Source organism: Mustelus asterias, unplaced genomic scaffold, assembly GCF_964213995.1.
Source record: "Mustelus asterias unplaced genomic scaffold, sMusAst1.hap1.1 HAP1_SCAFFOLD_520, whole genome shotgun sequence".
NCBI lineage: Eukaryota > Metazoa > Chordata > Chondrichthyes > Carcharhiniformes > Triakidae > Mustelus > Mustelus asterias.
This window is the reverse complement of record NW_027590472.1, coordinates 133,786-156,300: the sequence shown is the minus strand read 5'-3', so window position 1 is coordinate 156,300 and position 22,515 is coordinate 133,786. Positions and strand designations below refer to the sequence as shown.

At 51.8% G+C, this 22,515-nt stretch overlaps 1 long non-coding RNA gene across 1 annotated transcript in view; it reads right to left on the bottom strand.

Annotated features, from left to right (window-relative positions):
- LOC144486925 (uncharacterized) overlaps nt 1-22,515 on the bottom strand; it is a 45,020-nt gene that overhangs the window by 5,342 nt on the left and 17,163 nt on the right. Inside the window, exon 2 of the long non-coding RNA XR_013496355.1 lies at nt 4,056-4,268. This is a non-coding gene — a long non-coding RNA (uncharacterized LOC144486925). The remainder of the gene's footprint in view (nt 1-4,055; nt 4,269-22,515) is intronic.

The window sequence follows — 22,515 nt, the reverse complement described above, 5'->3', positions numbered from 1 at the left end:
TGCCTCCACCACCACCGACGTCAGCCGATTCCACTCACCCACCACCCTCTGAGTGAAAAACTTACCACTGACATCTCCTCTGTACCTACCCCCCAGCACCTTAAACCTGTGTCCTCTCGTAGCAACCATTTCAGCCCTTGGAAATAGCCTCTGAGAGTCTACCCTATCCAGACCTCTCAACATCTTGTAAACCTCTATCAGGTCACCTCTCATCCTTCGTCTCTCCAGGGAGAAGAGACCAAGCTCCCTCAACCTATCCTCATAAGGCATGCCCCCACAATCCAGGCAACATCCTTGTAAATCTCCTCTGCACCCTTTCAATGGCTTCAATATCTTTCCTGTAATGAGGTGACCAGAACTGCGCGCAGTACTCCAAGTGGGGTCTAACCAGGGTCCTATAAAGCTGCAGCATTATCTCCCGACTCCTAAACTCAATCCCTCGATTAATGAAGGCCAGTACGCCGTACGCCTTCTTGACCGCATCCTCCACCTGCGAGGCCGATTTAAGAGTCCTATGGACCCGGACCCCAAGGTGATGATGGTGTCTTGGCCGTGATCTTGGATATCTCCAGGGCACCTTGCAGGATGGCAGTATGGCACAGTGGTTGGCACTGCTGCCTCACAGCATCAGGGATCCCATTTCAATTCCTGGGATTCCATCAGCACCAGTGAAGCTTATTTTTAAACTTTGTTCCATTCTCACATCTCGCCTGTTGGGATTTCTCCTATTACAAGAACGTGTGGTGTTCCTCTGGAAAGAATCCACTGTGAGCAAGTCCAGTTTCTCGCAGCTCCCCAATGTCCACATTCAGCCTTGTAAATTCAGTCTCGATCACAGCCGTCCCGTATACATCATCAACCTGCATAAGTTGATTGGTAAGGCCAGGGCACATCGTGCTGATGTTTCAGCTTGAGATGCGAAAGACTGATTTGATTTGAATTGATTTGGTTTATTATTTTCACATATAATAAATATGTGATCCAAGCCGGGAATCGAACTCAGGTCCCTGTGAGACAGCAGTGCTAACCATTGTGCCACCATGCTGCCGACTCAAGAACAGCTTCTTCTCTGCTGCCATCTGACGTTTTAATGGACCCACATCGCATTCAGATGATCTTATTCTCCACCCTCGCTCTGAGTCCAACATTACATTCTGCACTCTCTCCTTCTCTATGTTCAGAGTTACAGTGTTACAGAGTTCAGTGTTGGGCCAGGGAGATGGTGTCTGTGGACCTGTTGGGGAGGTAGGTAAACTGTAGCGTATCCAGGCAATCTGGGAGGCCGGAATTGATTCATGCCATGACTAACCTTTTGATGCATTTCATAACATTGGATATACAGTGAAAAGTGTTGTTGCTTGAGTGCCATACAGACAAAGCATACTGTACATAGAGAGGGAGAGAGGGCAGAATGTAATGTTGCAGTCATAGCTAGGATGTAGGAAAAGATCATCTTAATGCAATGTGGGTCCATTCAAACGTCTGGTGGCAGCAGATAAGCTGTTCCTGAGTCGGCAGCATGGTGGCACAATGGTTAGTGCTGCTGTCTCACAGGAACCTGAGTTCGATTCCTGGCTTGGATCACTGTCTGTGTGGAATTTGCACATTCTACCCGTGTCTGCATGGGTTTGCTCCGGATACTGCGGTTTTCACCCACAGTCCAAAATGTGCAGGTTAGGTTGATTGGCCATGTTAACTGCCCATTAGCGTCCTGGGATATGTATGTTTGGGGGATTAGCAGGGTACATATGTGGAACTTTGGGGATAGGGCCTGGGTGGGATTGTTGTCGGTGTAGACTCGATGGGTCAAATGGCCCCCTTCTGCACTGTAGTGATTCTATGATTCTATGAGTCGGTTGGTCCATGACCTCACACATTGTTTATCTTTTTCTCTGATGGAACAAGTGAGAAGAGTTGATGTCCGTGGTGCGCGATTCCTGAATTGTGCCCAGTGCAGACTCGATGGGCTGAATGGCCTCCTTCTGCACTGTAGGATTCTATGATTCCTGTAATCTAAGGCTTTCCTCCTCAATATTTACCACACCACCAATTTTTGTATCATCTGCAAACTTACTGATCACACCTCACACATTCATGTCTAGACCATCAATGTACACTACAAACAGCTTTTGTGAGGCAACGGGAAGTTTAGACAGAGTTAATGAGTGGGAGGTTAGTTTGAGTGATGGACTGGTCTGCATTCACCAAGCTTTGAAGTTTCTCGCAGTCTTGGACAGAGCAGGAGCCATACCAAGCTAGAATGGTATTTATGGTGCATCTGTAAAAGTTGGTGAGAGTCGCAGCTGACATGCCAAATGTCTGTAAACCTCTGAGAAAATAGAGGCGTTCGGAGACTTTTTTTAATTATAGGGACGTCATGGAGGAACCAGGAAAGGTTTTTCGTGATGTGGACCCTAAAACGTGAAGCTCTCGACTATTTCAACTTCATCCCATTGATGTAGACCGGGGCATGTACTCCACTAGGCTTCCAGAAGTCAATTTGCTTTGTTGACATTGAGGAAGAGATTATTGTTGTCGCTCCAGTTCACCAGATTCTCTGTCTCTTCCTCCGACCCACTGCAGGTGTCATCAGCAAACTTGGAAATGGAGTTGGAGGGGAATTTGGCCACACAGTCACCAGTGTATAAGGAGTATAGTAAGGGGCTGAGGACGCAGCCTTACGGGGCACCGCTGTTCAGGATGATTGTGGAGGAGATGTTGTTGATTGTCCTTAATTTTGCTCTCTATGGATTCGGAAGTTGAGGATCGAATTGCAGAGGCAGGAGCCAAGCCCAGGGCCACGGACTTTGGACATGAGTTTCGTAGGACTAATGGTGTTGCAGGCTGAGCTGTAGTTGATAAACACGAGTCTGTGTTCCAGGGTTCACTGTCAGGCCAGGGAGATGGCATTGTGGACCTGTGGTGGATGTCGGTGAACTGTCGTGGATCCAGGCAATCTGGGAAGCCGGAACTGATTCATGCCATGACTAACCTTTTGATGCATTTCATAATATTGGACATCAGAGTCACCGGACGATAGGCATTAAGGCAGCCTGCTTGGCTTTTCCTTTGGTACTGGCCTTTGTTTGAGTTTTACCTGGTGCATAGATTGGCAACCTTCCTGCCGAGAGAGGACTGATGCAGCTGCACTGGTCCAGTAGACCAACGTGGGACAGCAGTAATCGCACTGAGCATTATGGACGATAGCGAATCGCTGAACCGTGAAGCTTTCTCCGACTCTTCAGAGCAAACACTGGAAGTTGTGTTCTGTGTCAATCGAGTGTGAGATTACTATTTTTTCCTGTGTTGTGCTAACAGTGGCCCCGATGCTGTGATCTCCTCTCCAGGGTACAGTTCTGTGTAAATATAATAGAGATTCTGTGCTGTCAAGGCATCAGGATCTCCCTCTGCCAATTGTTAGTATTGTCCAGAGGCAAGGGTCAAACCAGCCCTCTTTGGTACCAGCTCTGTTGCAGGGATTGTCAGTAAACTGTCTGAGAGACGACAGATTACCATCTACAGGACTCCAGTCTAGATTTTCTGTAAGGTTTACTCCCTCATCCTTCATACCCTCCAAATCCCCCACAAGGGAGGGGGGCTATTTACTTGTAGCTGAGTGAGGGTCAATGTTGTGGCCTCCCCGGAAATCTCGCTCCCAAATGTATACCACAGTGTTGCTACCATGGAGCAGCACGGTGACACAGTGGTTAGCACTGCTGACTCACAGCGTCAGGGACCTGGGTTCAATTCCAGGCTTGGGTCACTGTCTGTGTGGAGTTTGGACCTTCTCCCCGTGTCTGTGTGGGTTTCCTCCGGATGCTCCTCTTTCCTCTCACACTGCAAAATACATGCTGGATTTTTTTTAAAAAGATTTAAGTGATTTTATGTGTGAACATTCTTTTTTTATTTTAACCCAACCTCAGTCCAAATGGTAACTTCTTTCCCTGAATCCTGTCTAATTTTATTCTTTATTTCCCTTCCTGACAGTGAACATAATCACAATTGTGACTCTGACGAGCAGAAACTGTGGTCTGTCCAAATGTGTGACTCGTTACCTGGTGGCCATGTCAGCGGGGGATCTGCTGGTCGTTATCCTCGACCTGATATTCAGACACATTCCCATTCTTTATCCGGAACAGTTTGTTTTCCTGCACTGGGTCCCCGTGTGTAACATCCACGCCGTCCTGCTTTATGCAGCCACTGACTGTTCTGTCTGGTTCACCGTCACTTTCACCTTTGATCGATTTGTGGCCATTTGCTGCCCCAAGCTGAAGAGTAAATATTGCAGTGAGAAATCGGCGGCTGTGGTTCTGGGAACAGTGACGGTGCTGAGCTGTTTAAAGAACATTTCCTGGTATTTTATGTTATTAAATAGATATCGGCTGGGGAACGCCCCCTGGTTTTGTTTGTTCACAATGGTTGTGATGTTCTCTCCGGTCTGGGGAACAATCGAGTTCCTCCACAACATTCTAACCCCGGCTGTCCCGTTCGTCCTGATTCTGCTGCTCAACGTTTTCACCGTCAGACACATTTTAATGAGCAGCAGAGCCCGCAGGAGACTCCGGACTCACAGCAGTGGGGAGAATCCCAGAGACCCAGAGATGGTGAGTCGCAGGAAATCCATCATTTTACTGTTTGTTATCTCAGCCAATTTCATCCTCTTATGGTCGACATTAATGGTTTATTCTATATGGAGTCGGATGTACGATTTGGGCTATCGGTCGGTATGGTTAGATTCTTATGTTCTGCAATTTGGTTTCATGTTACAACTCACAAGTTGTTGTACAAACACTGCCATTTATGCTGTGACACAGACTCACTTCAGGCAGCAGCTGAAAAGTCTGCTGAAATATCCATTACTTCAATTCTTCAACTCATTAGACCCTGAGAGGAAACTACAACTACAGGACCCCTGAATCTTCCTATTGGACTTTCAAATATAAATAACAAACAGTTGCCATGTCTGGTGGCCAGGTATGGATACGAATATTTGCCCGTGGGTCAGTGTTGACAATATCAACAAGGGCAGAAGTACCACCAATTACTACTCTTCACACTTGGGAATGGCCAGGACATCCGTAGACGTGGCTGCACACGGAGAGTGCCGGTCCGTTCATGGGGTCTATGTTCCTGAAATGGTAGATGCTGATTCAAAATGGATGGCCGTACACAGGGTGAGTTACTCAAACACAAGGACAAGAGTGGAGAAACTTCACACCTCTTTCATGACAACCGGGATCCCGGAAATGTTAGTTCCTGAAAATAAACCACTCTTCATCAGCCAGGAATTTGTGCATTCGATGAAGTTGGACAGAATTTGACACGTTTGGGCAGTGTCATATTATGATGTGGAGATGCCGGCGTTGGACTGGGGTAAACACAGTAAGAAGTTTAACAACACCAGGTTAAAGTCCAACAGGATTATTTGGTAGCAAAAGCCACTTTTGCTCCCAAATAAACCTGTTGGACTTTAACCTGGTGTTGTTAAACTTCTTACAGTGTCATATTACCCATCATCCAATGGCCTGGCAGAAAGAGCGGCCCAAACAGTAAAAGCAGGTTCAAAATACCATCCCTCAGTCTCTTTGGACACCAAACCATCCAGATTTCATCTTCAATTACAGAATGACACCCTCCAACCACCCCCCGACCTCCCCTCTTCAACAACTGGAATAGCCCCAGCAGAGTTGTTGATGGGAAGTTCACTCCGCCCAGTGTTAAGTCTGACCTTCTGAAGGTGGGAGCTAACACCCAGTGCCGTTCCCACCAGCCGGGAGAGGCACCGAAAGGCAGGTGATAGGTTATTGGTAAAGAATCATGGCAATGGATCCGCGTGGTTATGAGGCACGGTCGAGTCTGGAACAGGGCCAGTTTCCTATCAAGTCCGCTTGGGAGATACCATCCTATGGGAATGCTTCAATCATCTACAAGCCATGAAGCCCCAGGCCGTGCAGGAAAATTCAATTCCCAGCAGACCGGGAACTTTGGAAAGAATTCCAGGCTCTCCGGCTCCTGTTCCCCATCTCCGCCAGTGGGAACCTCGGAGTCTGAAATGGACACAGTGGGTTTAGCCTCTCGATCACATTGTCACCCGATAAAGGGAACTCGGGCCACACGCTCATGGTGGAAGAGGCGAGCTCCGGTCTGCTGAACCCCACTCACTTCCGAGGCTGAGCAGCAGGAACCGGACCCAGCATTGAAACTCCAAAAAAGGCTTCCAAGGTGGTCAGCCCTCGGCGGTTACTCAGACCTAGAGGGGGAGGGGGTGCAGTGACTTCAATCAGGTTCATGAGTTGGACTCAGGCAAATATAAACTACCAAACTGAGGCCTGTGAAATGTGCCCACTCAGGGAGCTCCACAGAGTGCAAGCTGCAGAGAGTGAAGCACTGAGAGCTGGGGTAAGTGTGGGAGTTTAGGGAAGTGGGTGGAGAGGTATTGCTGTGTCTTGTGTCCCTTACTGCCCGGTCCCTTACGGCCAGGTCCAGGGCGGGGAGGTGTCCCCCAGACATTACAGTTCAGAAAGTGCCGTGAGCAGATGTGTTTATTGAGACTTTCAGAAGACTTTCGACAAGTTCTCACATAGCAGACTGCCATGTAAAGTGAAAGCACATGGGATTACAGGCAATGTTTTGAGACGGATAGAAAGCTGGTTCACAGATAGAAAGCAAAGAGTTGGCGATAAATGGGCCTTTTTCTGATTAGCAGTCAGTGTCTAGTGGGGTTCTGCAGGAATCTGTGCACGGACCCCAACTGCTCACATTATATATTAATTATTCCGAAAATGGAACTAAATGTATCATCTCCAAATTTGCAGATGATAAAAGGTGTGTGAGGGTGAGCTATGAGAAAATGCAGACATGCCCTGTAACTCAGAGGGCTAAGGAAAAGAGGAGGAAGGCGGTATTAATCGGGGACTCGATGGTGAAGGGGACAGACAGGCGTTTCTGCGGAGGTAGGCGGGAGTCTCGCATAGTGGTCTGCCTTCCTGGGGCCGGGATCCAGGATGTCGCTAGTCGCGTCCCGGAAATCCTGAGGTGGGAGGGAGAGAAGCCTGAGGTAGCGGTACATATTGGTACCGCTGATGTGGGTAGGAAGGGAGAAGGGGTCATGAAAAGGGAGTACAGGGAATTAGGGAGACAGCTGAGAAAGAGGAAAGCAAAGGTAGTAATCTCAGGATTACTGCCTGTGCCACGGGAAGGTGAGGGCAGGAATGGAGTGAGGTGGAAGATGAATGTGTGGCTGAGGGACTGGTGCAGGGGGCAGGGATTCAGGTTCCTGGACCATTGGGACCTCTTTAGGGGCAGGGGTGATCTGTATACAAAAAACGGGTGGAACTTGAATCACAGGGGGACCAATATCCTGGCCGGTAGGTTGGCTAAGGCTACTGGGGAGAATTTAAACGAGATAGGTTGGGGGGAGGGGAGCTAGAAGAGTTGACTAGGATCAAGGAACTAATTGATGGGGGGGAGGGTGCAGGGGTAAGGGGAATTACAAAATTAATGGTAGAGGAGAGGGTGCAAGTGAATGAAGGCGGTAATTTAGATAAGGGAGTAGAGGGAGACGGTGTTCGCGACTCATCAAAGCGGGTCCAGATAAAAGCTGGAATAAGGACACTTTGCCTGAATGCACGAAGCATTCGGAACAAGGTAAATGAGTTGATGGTGCAAATCAGCACAAGTGGGTACGATCTAGTGGCCATTACAGAAACGTGGCTGAAAGGTGACCAGGACTGGGAGATGAATATCCAGGGGTATCAGGCGTTTAGGAAGAATAGACAGGAAGGAAAAGGTGGTGGGGTGGCGCTATTAATAAGAGATAATATCAGGGTAGTACTGAGGGATGACATAGGCTCTGAGGAACAAAACGTGGAATCATTATGGGTAGAGATGAGGAATAGTAGAGGGAGAAAGACACTAGTAGGTGTGGTATATAGGCCCCCAAATAATAATGTTGAGGTAGGGAGGGCTATAAACAAGCAGATAAGGGATGCGTGTAAAAACGGAACGGCAATAATGATGGGGGACTTCAACATGCACATTGACTGGCCGACTCAAGTCGGTAAGGGTGGAATGGAGGAAGAGTTCTTAGAATGCTGTCGGGATAGTTTCCTTGAACAGCATGTTACGGAACCGACGAGGGAACGAGCTATTTTGGATCTGGTATTGTGTAACGAGGTAGGTAGAATTAAGGATCTTATTGTGAAGGACCCTCTTGGGTCTAGTGACCACAATATGGTCGAATTTCTGATTCAGATGGAAGAGGAGAAAGTTTGGTCCCAAACCAGTGTCCTCTTTTTGAACAGAGGGAAATATGATAGGATGAGGGACGAATTGGCTAAGTTAGACTGGGAGAGCAGGCTGGCAGGTAGGATAGCTGAGGAACAGTGGAGGATTTTTAAGGAGATCCTTTTCAGTTCTCAGCAAAAATATATTCCAGCAAAAAACAAGGATTGTAAGAAAAGGGAGAACCAGCCGTGGATCACGAAGGAAATAAAGGAGAGTATTAAAATAAAAACAGCTGCGTACAGAATGGCCAAAAATAGTGGAGAAACAAGTGATTGGGAAAAGTTTAAGAAACAACAAAGAGAGACTAAGAAAGCGATAAAGAAAGGAAGGATAGACTATGAAGCTAGGCTAGCAATTAATATAAAAAATGATAGTAAAGGTTTTTATAAATATATAAAAAGGAATAGAGTGGCGAGAGTGAATGTTGGACCCTTGGAGGACGAGAGGGGGGAGTTAATAGTGGGAAATGAGGATATGGCTGAGTCTTTAAATAAGTTTTTTGTGTCGGTCTTCACGGTCGAGGACACAAATAGTTTGCCAAATATTAACGATAGCGGGTTGGCAGCAGGAGAAATACTTAATACGATTAATGTTACCAGAGAGGCAGTGCTGGGTAGACTAATGGGACTGAAGGTGGACAAGTCCCCGGGTCCAGATGGAATGCATCCCAGGGTATTGAAAGAAATGTCAGAGGTAATAGTGGATGCGTTAGTGATTATTTATCAAAACTCGTTGCATTCTGGGGTAGTGCCGGTTGATTGGAAAACGGCTAATGTTACGCCGCTGTTTGAAAAAGGAAGGAGACAAAAGGCGGGTAACTATAGGCCGGTCAGCTTAACGTCTGGAGGAGGGAAAATGCTGGAATCCATTATTAAAGAGGAGATAGCATGGCATCTGGATAGAAATGGTTCGATCAATCAGACGCAGCATGGATTCATGAGGGGAAAGTCGTGCTTGACGAACATGTTGGATTTTTATGAAGATGTGACTAGGGCGGTTGATGGAGGAGAACCGGTGGATGCGGTGTTTTTGGATTTCCAAAAGGCGTTTGATAAGGTGCCCCATAAAAGGCTGCTGAAGAAGATTAGGGCACACGGAGTTGGGGGTAGTGTGTTAAAGTGGATTGGGGACTGGCTATCCGACAGGAAGCAAAGAGTCGGAATAAATGGGTGTTTTTCCGGTTGGAGGAAGGTAACTAGTGGCGTGCCGCAGGGATCGGTACTCGGGCCGCAACTATTTACCATTTATATAGATGATCTGGAGGAGGGGACGGAGTGTAGGGTAACGAAGTTTGCAGACGACACAAAGATAAGTGGAAAAGTGAATCGTGTGGAGGACGGAGAAGATCTGCAGAGAGATTTGGACAGGCTGAGTGAGTGGGCGAGGATATGGCAAATGGAGTATAACGTTGAGAAATGCGAGGTTATACACTTTGGAGGAAATAATAACAAATGGGATTACTATCTCAATGGAAACAAATTAAAACATGCTACCGTGCAAAGGGACCTGGGGGTCCTTGTGCATGAGACGCAAAAGCCCAGTCTGCAGGTACAACAGGTGATCAAGAAGGCAAATGGGATCTTGGCCTATATCGCGAGGGGGATAGAATATAAAAGCAGGGATGTCTTGATACACCTGTACATGGCATTGGTGAGGCCGCAGCTGGAATACTGTGTGCAGTACAGGTCCCCTTATATGAGGAAGGATATATTGGCATTGGAGGGAGTGCAGAGAAGGTTCACCAGGTTGATACCGGAGATGAGGGGTTTGGATTATGAGGAGAGGCTGAGGAGATTGGGGTTGTACTCGTTGGAGTTTAGAAGGATGAGGGAGGATCTTATGGAGACTTATAAGATAATGCGGGGGCTGGATAGGGTGGAGGCGGAGAGATTCTTTCCACTTAGTAAGGAAGTTAAAACTAGAGGACACAGCCTCAAAATAAAGGGGGGTCCGTTTAAGACAGAGTTGAGGAGGAACTTCTTCTCCCAGAGGGTGGTGAATCTCTGGAATTCTCTGTCCACAAAGGTGGTGGAGGCTACCTCGCTGAATATGTTTAAAGCGCGGATGGATGGATTCCTGATCGGTAAGGGAATTAAGGGTTATGGGGATCAGGCGGGTAAGTGGTACTGATCCACGTCAGATCAGCCATGATCTTATTGAATGGCGGGGCAGGCTCAAGGGGCTAGATGGCCTACTCCTGCTCCTATTTCTTATGTTCTTATGTTCTTATGCTTCAGTGTGATTTGAACAGGCTCAATGTGTGGGCATGTGCAAAGCAGTTGCAGTAAAATGTGGATAAGTGTGAGGTTATCCACTTTAGCATCAATAATAGGAAGACAGATTATTATTTGAATGGGTGTAAATTGAGAGAGGTGGATACTCAGCGAGACCTTGGTGTCCGTTTGCATCAGTAAGTGAAAGTCAGCGCGCATGTACAACAGGCAGTAAAGAAGACAACTGTAATGCTGCCCTTCATAGGGATAAGATTGGATACAGGAAGAGAGATGTGTCACTGCAGTTGTACAGGGCATTGTTGAGGCCACACTTCGAGTATTCTGTGCAGTTTTGGTGTCCTTATCTGAGGAAGGATATCCTCGCTATAGAGGGAGTACAGCGAATGTTTACCAGGCTGATTCCTGGGATGGCAAGTCTGTGATATGAAGAGAGACTAAGTCGGTTAGGGCTTTATTCATTGGAGTTCATTAGAGTGAAACATATAATATTGGAACAGGTTTAGACAGGGTAGATTCAGAAAGAATGTTCCTGATGCTCAGGGAGTTGAGGACTAGGGTTCATGGTTTGAGGATAAGCATCAACCTTTTAGAACAGAGGTGAGGAGAAATTTCTCCACTCTGATGATCTATGGACTTCGCTACCACAGAAAGTAGCTGAGGCCAAAACCTTTCGTGATTTCAGGAATAAATTATGTATCGCTCTTGGGGCTAAAGTGATCACGGGATATGGGAGCAAGGGATGGTCAGGATATTGAAGTTGATGATGATCCCTGATCAAACTGAATGTCGGAGCTGGGTCGAAGGGCCGAATGGCCTGCTCCTGCTGTTCCTATATTTCAATGTTTCTATGATTGTGAAGCTGAGGTGAGTCTGTACACGGTGTGAATCTGAACATGATCCGAGTCCGAACCTTGTGTGAATCTGAACAGCGTCTCTGTCCGAACCTGGGTGGCTCTGAACCTGGTGCGGGGCCTCTCGACATGATTGCCAGGATTCCACTTGCCTTCCTAACTGCCGATTGGACATGCAGGTTAACCTTTAGAGAATCTTGAACAAGGCCTCCCAAATTCCTTTGTGCATCTGATTTCCGAAGCATATCCCCATTTAGAAAATAGTCTATGCCTCCATTCCTCCTTCCAAAGTGCATAACCTCACACTTTTCCTCATTGTATTCCATCTGCCCCCTCTTTATCCACTGTCCTAACCTGTCCAAGTCCTTCTGCAGCCCTCCCCCTCCCACTCCCCCCGCCCACTTCCGCAATACTCCCTGTCCCTCTGCATATCATTGTATCATCACCAAACTTAGCAACAGTGCCTTCATTTTATTTTTCCAAATTATTAATGTATATTGTAAAACGTTGTGTTCCCAGCACCGATCCCTGAGGCGCACCACTAGGTTACTGGCTGCCATCCTGAAAAACGATCCCTTCATCCCCACTCTCTGCTTCTGCCAGTCAGACAATCCTCTATCCATGCCAGGATCTTGCCCTCAACACCATTGGCCCTTAACTTATATAACAGTCTCCTATGCTGCGCCTTATCAAAGGCCTTCTGGAAATCAAAATAAATCAGGTTCTCGCTATCTAACTTCCTTGTTACCTCCTCAAAGAACTCTAACAGGTTTGTCAGACATGAGCTCCCCTTGACAAAGCCGTGCTGACTCAGTCCTACTTTATCATGCACTTCCAAGTACTCTGAGATCTCATCTTTAATAATGGACTCAAAAATCTTGCCAATGAAGGAAGTCAGTCTAACCGGCCGATAATTTCCCATCTGCTGCCTCCCTCCCTTCTTAAACAGCGCTGTTACATCAGCTAATTTCCAGTCCTCTGGTACCCTCCCTGCCTCCAGTGATTCCTGAAAGATCACCACCAGTATCTCCACAATTTCCTCAGCTATCTATTTTAGAACCCTGGGGTGTAGTCCATCCGGTCCAGGTGATTTATCCACCTTCAGACCTTTCAGTTTCCCCAGAACCTCCTCCTTAGTAATGACCACTACACTCAGCTGTGCCCCCCGACTCTCCTGGAGCTCTGGCATCCCACTGGTGTCTTCAACCATGAAGACTGATGCAAAGTAACGATTCAGTTCCTCTGCCATTTCTTTGTTTCCTATTATTCCTTCTCCAGCCTCATTTTACAGTGATCCAATGGTTATTTTTGCCTCTCTCTTAACTTTTATATCTTGGAAAAACTCCTCCTGTCTTTTTTTTATAATACGAGCTCGCTGACACTCATATTTCATCTTCTCCCCCTTATTGCTTTTTAAAGTTCTCCTCTGCTCGCCTCCCAATCTTCTGCCTTCCCACTAATCCTTGCCACTAAGGATGCTTTCCCTTTTGTGTTTCTGCTGTCCTTGGCTTCCCCGTCAGCCATGGATTCCTCGTCCTCCCTGTGGCATGTTTCCTCCTCCTTGGGATGAATTTCTGTTGTGCCTCCCAAATAACTCTCAAGAACTCCTGCCATTGCTGTTCCACTGTCTCCCCTGCTCGGCTCCCTTTCCAATCAACTCTGGCCAGCTCCTCCCTCATGTCTTTGTAATTACCTTTATTTAATTGTAATACCTTTACATCTGATTCCAGCTTCTCCCTCTCAAACTGCAGGGTAAATTCTATCGTATTGTGATCACTGCTCCCTCAGGGTTCCTTCACCTTCAGTTCCCTGATCAATTCTGCCTCATTACACATCGCCAAATCCAGAATTACCTGTTTCCTAGTCGGCTGTTAGAAGCTGCTCCAAAAACCATCTCTTCAACATTCCACAAATTCCTTCCCTTGGGATCCACGACCTACCTGATTTTCCCAGTCCACCTGCATATTGAAGTCCCCCATGATGATTGTAATGTTGCCTTTTCTATTCCTGATGTATTTTCTGCCCCTCATTCTCTCACTATCCTCATCCCTACCCTCAGACTGTACTTTACCCTTTACCTCCGCCAATCGTACCCGATGTTTACATTTGAAGGCCAGTTTCCGAAGTTCAAAGTCTTTCGATTTTTCCTTTTCCCTTTTGCCTGTAATTCAGATTGATTTAATTATTTTCCTTGCTGTTCCTCTCTTTCCTTTTCTTTTCCCTGTAATTCAAATAGTTTTAATTCACTACTTTTTAGCTACTCTCCCTCTCACATCAACACTATCCTGTAACTTCAACACACACCCTCACCTCAACACACTCCCGCTCACCTCAATACTCCCCTTCCCCTCTCCACACAATCTCTATCACACAGACATTACACCGGGCAGCACGGTAGCACAGTGGTTAGCACTGCTGCTTCACAGCTCCAGGGACCTGGGTTCGATTCCCGGCTTGGGTCACTTTCTGTGTGGAGTTTGCACATTCTCCTCGTGTCTGTGTGGGTTTCCTCCGGGTGCTCCGGTTTCCTCCCACAGTCCAAAGATGTACGGGTTAGGTTGATTGGCCACACTAAAAATTGCCCTTAGTGTCCTGAGATGCGTAGGTTAGAGGGATTAGTGGATAAATATGTAGGGGTGTGGGGGAAGGGCCTGGGTGGGATTGTGGTCGGTGCAGGCTCGATGGGCCAAATGGCCTCTTTCTGTACTGTAGGGTTTATTTCTATGTTTTATATTGAGTCAGTTTCATTTGTAACTGAATTCTCGCCATTTCCAACGATTCTGACTGAGCTTCTGACAATTCCAAATGTTGTGCTATTGCCATAATTATCTCTCCTTTCTGTACTCTGTCAGGCAATGTCAACTGCAATGTGTTTCCAATTCCAAAAGCTTTGCTTTAGTCACTATCTGTCAGGTAACTTGCGTGACTTCCTCCACACGCAGAAACTTCTGAGCCTCTGAAACAGACATTAATCCAAACCACACTCCCTATTTAAACTGGAATACAACACCTGAAAAGAAAACACAAATCTGCTCACCGCTCACTGTCTTTGAGTTCACTAATCCCAAATCAATCAAGAAATACAGGTTTCAATCCCGGAGCCCCCAGTTGTTCTCAGTCAGGTTGGATACTTCCAGGTGTTTCATGAAGCTCGAGTGACCTGTAACTCTTTACCTTGAATCTGGCTGGAAGGAGCACGAGAGGTTTCACTTCAGGTGTGAGTGAACTGACCCACGAGGAACTCTTATTCAATACAAAGTTTAATTAAGAATATTGTTGACATGTGTAGTAAGACAATTAGCAAGAACATTTAACAATTTCAAACAAGAAACACAACAACCACGATAATGTACAACTCTGAAGGACATATCTCTGGTATGTTCCAACCAGAGCCAACATCCAATCCACAAAACCCTCCAAATCACCACAATACAGCAGAGGTTAATGCCGAATTATTACACGTGTCCAGCCTCCTGGGCTGAATGCTCAAAATCCCTTGAGAAACTCAGAAGAGGTTGCAGTCGAATCTATTTGGCAAAACACAGCCTTTTCAAAAGAGAAGGACAGGGAGAGGGAGAGAGATTGCTTCTGAGCTTGCTGCTAAACTGCTTCCCAAAACTAAACTAAAATACCAAAAAAAAACTACTACCTGACTGCCACAGCTTAGCTCCACCTCCATGGAAGCTGCATGATTTAAACAATAATTCTTCAAGGAACACTCACATGACAACATTAACACTCTCACTCTCAACTCAGCACTCCCCATTACCCCAACACTCTCTCTCTCACACCAACACTGTCCTGTCACTTCAACACACTCCCTCACCTCAACACACCCCCGCTCACCTCAATACTCCCCTTCCCCTCTCTACACAATCTCTATCACACAGACATTACACCCTTTCTCCTCAACACTATCCGTCTCGCTTCCAAATTCTCCCTCTCACACCCGAATTCACCGCCTGCGATCCACACCTCCCTTATTTCAAAACCCACCCCTTCTGATCTCAGCGACCACTCCTATCTAAACACTCCCCGTTCTCCTTAATACTCCCCCTCACACATCAACACAGCCCTCTCACATGAACATCCCTCCCCTCAGCTCGACATGCCCCATTACCTTAACACTATTGTGTGCAGTTCTGGTCACCTCACTACAAGAAGGATGTGGAGACACTGGAAAGAGTGCAAAGGAGATTTACCAGGATGCTGCCTGGTTTGGAGGGTAGGTCTTATGAGGAAAGGTTGAGGGAACTTGGGCTTTTTTCTTTGGAGTGGAGGAGGTTGAGAGGAGACTTGATAGAGGTTTATAAGATGATGAGGGGGATAGATAGAGTGAACGTTCAAAGACTATTTCCTCGGGTGAATGGAGCGGTCACTAGGGGGCATAACTATAGGGTTCATGGTGGGAGATATAGGAAGGATGTCCGAGGTAGGTTCTTTACTCAGAGAGTGGTTGGGGTGTGGAATGGACTTCCTGCAGGGATAGTGGAGTCAGAAACTTTAGGAACATTTAAGAAGCTATTGGATAGGCACATGGAGTACTTCGGGATGATCGGGAGGAAATAGCTTGATCTGGGTTTCAGACAAAGCTCGGCACAACATCGTGGGCCGAAGGGCCTGTTCTGTGTTGTACTGTTCTGTGTTCTATGTTCTATGCCGTGCCTCAATGGAACAATGTCCCTCTCATGACAAAACTCCCCTTCTCACCTCAACACTCTCACCCCTCAAAAACACTTCCACTCAACCCAGCACTCTCCACCACCTCAACACATCCCCACACATCAACACACATCCCCGCAGCTCAACACATCCCCTCTCATCGCAAAAGGCAAATTCTCACCTCAACACTCAACTTCTCACATCTATATTCTCCCATTGAGGTCAACATCATTCCCTCTCACCAGAACACCCCCTCTCAGCTCAACACTCCCCCACCCAACACAACTCTCCCCCTCCCACCTTAACATATTCCCCCCTCACATCAATCCTCCCACTCACCTCTACATTACCCCACGCACCACAACACTACCCATCTCATCTCTATACTCCCCACTCAGCTTCACACTCTCACCTCAACATCCCCAAGAGACAAATCTCCCGTCCCACACCACATGGGAGTCGGAGCAGACGGGCACAGACCGTGTGAAGATCCCATTACCTCTGGTGGGATGATCCGATTTCGGGGTGAGCGCGGGGGATAAAATCCTACCCTCTGTCTCACCACAACATTCTCCCCCATTACGTCAGCTCTCCCTTCTCATCTCAGCACATTGCCTCACCTCAGCTCCCGCCATCTCACCTCAACTTTCCCCCCCTCTCACCTCAACAAACCCCCCCCCCCTCATCTCAATACACCCCCTCATGTCATCACTGTCCCTCTCACTTCCACACGCCCCTTTCACCTCAACAATCTCTCTCTCTCACATCAACAATTCCCTCTCATCTTAACATTCCCCCGTCTGGTCACCGGTCTCGCTCTCAAATCCACACTCCCCCCTCGAACTCAACAATCTTCATCTCACCTCAACACTGTCTGTCTCTGACCCACTCTCCTCCTTCACACCTCAACAATCTCACCTCTCATCTCAACTGTCTCCTCACATCTCAACACTGACCCACTCCTCAACATTTTCCAACCTCACCCCATCACTCACACTCCACTCAAGATATCCCCCTCCACATGATGCTCCCCCTCTCACATCAACATTCCCCCTCCAACCTCAACACACTCCCAGGCCTCAACAACCCCGTTCCAGCTCACTCGCTCTACCCTGCACTCTCCCCATCTCTCTTAGAAATCCTAGAAGTCCAACAGTACAGAAAGAGGCCATTCGGCCCATCGAGTCTGCACCGACCACAATCCCACCCAGGCCCTACCCTCTTATCCCGACATATTTACCCACTAATCCCTCTAAGCAATGCATCCCAGGACACAGTAAGGGCAATTTGAGCATGACCAATCAACCTAACCCGCACATCTTTGGACTGTGGGAGGAAACCGGAGCACCCGGAGGAAACCCACGCAGATACGAGGAGAATGTGCAAACTCCACAGAGACAGTGACCCGAGCCGGGAATCGAACCCGGGACCCTGGAGCTGTGAAGCAGCAGTGCTAACCACTGTGCTACCGTGCCGGCCAATCTCCTCAAAAATCCTCTCCTCTCCTCAACCTCAACAATCTGCTCGCACCCTCTCTCCCACCCACACTCCACCCCCCCTCGCACGCTCTCTCCCCCCGCCTCGCACCCGCACTCCTCCCCCCGCCTCGCACCCGCACTCCACCCCCCTCTCGCACCCGCACTCCACCCCCCTCGCACCCGCACTCCACTCCCCCCGCACTCCACCCCCCCTCGCACCCGCAGTCCACCCCCCCCGCACTCCACCCCCCCTTGCACCCGCACTCCACCCCCCCTCGCACCCGCACTCCACCCCCCTGGCACCCGCACTCCACCCCCCTCGCACCCGCACTCCACCCCCCTCGCACCCACACTCCACCACCCCCTCGCACCCGCACTCCACCACCCCCTCGCACCCGCACTCCACCACCCCCTCGCACCCGCACTCCACCCCGCCTCGCACCCGCACTCCAACCCCCCTCGCACCCGCACTCCACCCCCCCTCGCACTCGCACTCCACCCCCCTTCCCGCACCCGCACTCCACCCCCCTTCCCACACCCGCACTCCACCCCCCCACACCCGCACTCCACGCCCCCTCGCACTCCACCCCCCATCGCACCCGCACTCCACCCTCCCGCACCCGCACTCCACCCCCCCTCGCACCCGCACTCCACCTGCCCCTCGCACCGGCACTCCACCCCCCTTGCACCCGATCTCCACCCCCCCCTCGCACCCGCACTCCACCCCCCCTTGCACCCGCACTCCACCACCCCCCCCGCACCCGCACTCCACCCCCCTCTCGCACCCTCTCACCCCCCCTCGCACCCGCACTCCACCCCCGCCCGCGCACTCCACCCCCCCATCGCACCCGCACTCCACCCTCCATCGCACTCGCACTCCACCCCCCTTCCCGCACCCGCATTCCACCCCCTTTCCCGCACCCGCACTCCACCCCCCCTCGCACCCTCTCACCCCCATCGCACCCGCACTCCACCCCCCCCCCCCCGCACTCCACCCCTCCATCGCACCCGCACTCAACTCCCCCACTCGCACCCGCACTCAACCCCCCCTCGGACCCGCACTCCACCCCCCCACCCGCACTCCACCCCCCCCTCGCACCCGCACTCCACCCCCCCTCGCACCCGCACTCCACCCCCCCTCGCACCCGCACTCCACCCCCCCTCGCACCCTCTCACCCCCACTCGCACCCTCTCACCCCCCCTCGCACCCGCACTCCACCCCCCCTCGTCCCCGCACTCCACCCCCCCTCGCACCCTCTCACCCCCCCTCGCACCCTCTCACCCCCCCTCGCATCCGCACTCCACCCCCCCCGCACTCCACCCCCCCTCGCACCCGCACTCCACCCCCCATCGTACCCGCACTCCACCCCCCCTCGCACCATCTCACCCCCCCTCGCACCCGCACTCCACCTCCCCCCCGCACTCCACCCCCCCTCGCACCAGCACTCCAACCCCCCTCGCACCCGCACTCCACCCTCCCCCGCACCCCACACTCCCCTCGCACCCGCACTCCACCCCCCTCGCACCCGCACTCCACCCCCCTCACCCGCACTCCACCCCCCCCGCACCATCTCACCCCCCCTCGCACCCGCACTCCACCCCCCTCGCACCCGCACTCCACCCCCCTCGCAGCAGCACTCCACCCCCCTCGCACCCGCACTCCACCCCCCCACGCACCCGCACTCCACCCCCCCACGCACCCGCACTCCACCCCCCCACGCACCCGCACTCCACCCCCCCACGCACCCGCACTCCACCCCCCCACGCACCCGCACTCCACCCCCCCACGCACCCGCACTCCACCCCCCCACGCACCCGCACTCCACCCCCCCACGCACCCGCACTCCACCCCCCCACGCACCCGCACTCCACCCCCCCACGCACCCGCACTCCACCCCCCCACGCACCCGCACTCCCCCCCCCACGCATCCGCACTCCACCCCCCACGCACCCGCACTCCACCCCCCCACGCACCCGCACTCCACCCCCCCACGCACCCGCACTCCACCCCCCCACGCACCCGCACTCCACCCCCCCACGCACCCGCACTCCACCACCCCACGCACCCGCACTCCACCCCCCCACGCACCCGCACTCCACCCCCCCTCGCAACCGCACTCCACCCCCCCTCGCAACCGCACTCCACCCCCCTCGCAACCGCACTCCCCCCACTCGCAACCGCACTCCACCCCCCTCGCACCTGCACTCCACCTCCCCTCGCACCCTCTCACCCCCCCTCGCTCCCGCACTCCACCCCCCCGGCACCCGCACTCCACCCCTGCACCCGCACTCCACCCCCCCTCGCGCCCGCACTCCATGCCCCCTCGCACCCGCACTCCACCCCTGCACCCGCACTCCACCCCCCCTCGCACCCGCACTCCACCCCCCCCTTGCACCCGCACTCCACCCCCACCTCGCACCCGCACTCCACCCCCACCTCGCACCCGCACTCCACCCCCCCTCGCACACGCACTCCACCCCTCTCATTCCACCCCCCCTCACCCGCACTCCAGACCCCCCCTCGCACCCGCACTCCACCCCCTCGCACCCGCACTCCACCCCCCCTCGCACCCGCACTCCACCCCCTCACTCCACCCCCCCTCGCACCCGCACTCCCCCCCCTCACTCCACCCCCCCTCGCACCCGCACTCCACCCCCCTCGCACCCGCACTCCACCCCCCTCGCACCCGCACTCCACCCCCCCTCGCACCCGCACTCCACCCCCCCGCACCCGCACTCCACCCCCCCTCGCACCCGCACTCCACCCCCCCGCACCCGCACTCCACCCCCCTCGCACCCGCACTCCACCTCCCCCTCGCACCGTCATTCCCCCCTCGCACCCGCACTCCATCCCCCCTCGCACCCGCACTCCAACCCCCCCTCGCACCCGCACTCCAACCCCCCCCTCGCACCCGCACTCCAACCCCCCCCTCGCACCCGCACTCCACCCCCCCCCCTCGCACCCGCACTCCACCCCCCTCGCACCCGCACTCCACCCCCCCTCGCACCTGCACTCCACCCCCCCCCTCGCATCCGCACTCCACCCCCCCTCGCACCCGCACTCCACCCCCCTCGCACCCGCACTCCACCCCCTCCTCGCACCCGCACTCCACCCCCCCTCGCACCCGCACTCCACCCCTCACTCCACCCCCTCTCTCACCCGCACTCCCCCCTCACTCCACCCCCCCTCGCACCCGCACTCCACCCCCCTCGCACCCGCACTCCACCCCCCCGCACCCGCACTCCACCCCCCTCGCACCCGCACTCCACCCCCCCTCGCAACCGCACTCCACCCCCCCCCGCACCCGCACTCCACCCCCCCTCGCACCCGCACTCCAACCCCCCCTCGCACCCGCACTCCAACCCCCCCTCGCACCCGCACTCCACCCCCCCCTCGCACCCGCACTCCACCCCCCCCTTCGCACCCGCCCCCCATCCCCCCCTCGCACCCGCACTCCACCCCCCCTCGCACCCGCACTCCACCCCCCCCTCGCACCCGCACTCCACCCCCCCCTCGCACCCGCACTCCACCCCCCCCTCGCACCCGCACTCCACCCCCCCCTCGCACCCGCACTCCACCCCCCCCTCGCACCCGCACTCCACCCCCCCCACCCTCGCACCCGCACTCCCCCCTCTCCCAAGAAGGTAGATAAGGCAGTGTCGTTGATGTTGTCTACATGGACTGCAGCAAGGCCTTTGACAAGGTACCACATGTAAGGTTGTGGCATCAGGTTAAACCTCACGGGATCTCGGGTGATCCATCTAACTAGATACAAAACTGGCTTCTTGACAGAAGCTAGAGAGTGGTTGCAGAGAACTGTTTTTCAAACTGGAGACCTGTGACCAGTGCTGTGCCTCAGGGATCAGTGCTGGGTCCACTGTTATTTGTCATTAAATTAATGATTTGGATGAGAATATAGGAGGTATGGTTCGCACGTTTGCAGATGACACTAAGATTGGTGGCATAGTGGACAGTGAAGAAAGTTATTTCCAATTGCAATGGGATCTTGATCAATTGGGCCAGTGGGCTGACGAATGGCAGATGGAGTTTAATTCAGACAAATGCGATGTCATGCATTTTGGTAGATTGAACCAGGGCAGGACTTACTCAGTTAATGGTAGGGCGCTGGGGAGTGTTACAGAACAATGAGATCTAGGGGTACATGTTCATAGCTTCTTTAAAGTGGAGTCACAGGTGGACAGAGTGGTGAAGAAGGCATTCGGCATGCTTGGTTTCATCGGTCAGAACATTGAATACAGGAGTTGGAATGTCTTGTTGGATTTGTACAAGACATTGGTAAGGCCACACTTGGAATACTGTGTGCAATTCTGTTCACCCTATTATGTAAAGGATTTTATTAAACTAGAAAGAGTGCAGAAAAGATTTACTCGGATGCTACCGGGACTTGATGGATTGAGTTACAAGGAGACGCTGGATAGACTGGGACTTTTTTCTCTGGGGCGGAGGAGGCTGAGGGGTGATCTTATAGAGGTCTACAAAATAATGAGGGGCACAGATCAGCTCGATAGCCAATGTCTTTTCCCAAAGGTAGGGGAGTCTAAAACTAGGGGGCATAGGTTTAAGGTGAGAGGGGAGAGATACAAAAGTGTCCAGAGGGGCATTTTTTTCACACAGAGGGTCGTGAGTGTCTGGAACAAGCTGCCAGAGGTAGTAGTAGAGGCGGGTACAATTTTGTCTTTTAAAAAGCATTTAAATAGTTACATGGGTAAGATGGGTATAGAGGGATATGGGCCAAACGCGGGCAATTGGGATAAGTTTCGGGGTTTTAAAAAAAAAGGGCGGCATGGACAAGTTGGGCCGAAGGGCCTGTTTCCATGCAGTAAACCTCTATGACTTTATCTATACATGTACCTTACTGGCAGCATGTGGTTGAGATAGTGCAAGAGGAGCTTTAGAATGTATCGAACCCCATGCTGTATCTGTCCTGGGAGTGTTTCATTGGGTCAGTGTAGAGGGAGCTTTACTCTGGATCGAACCCCATG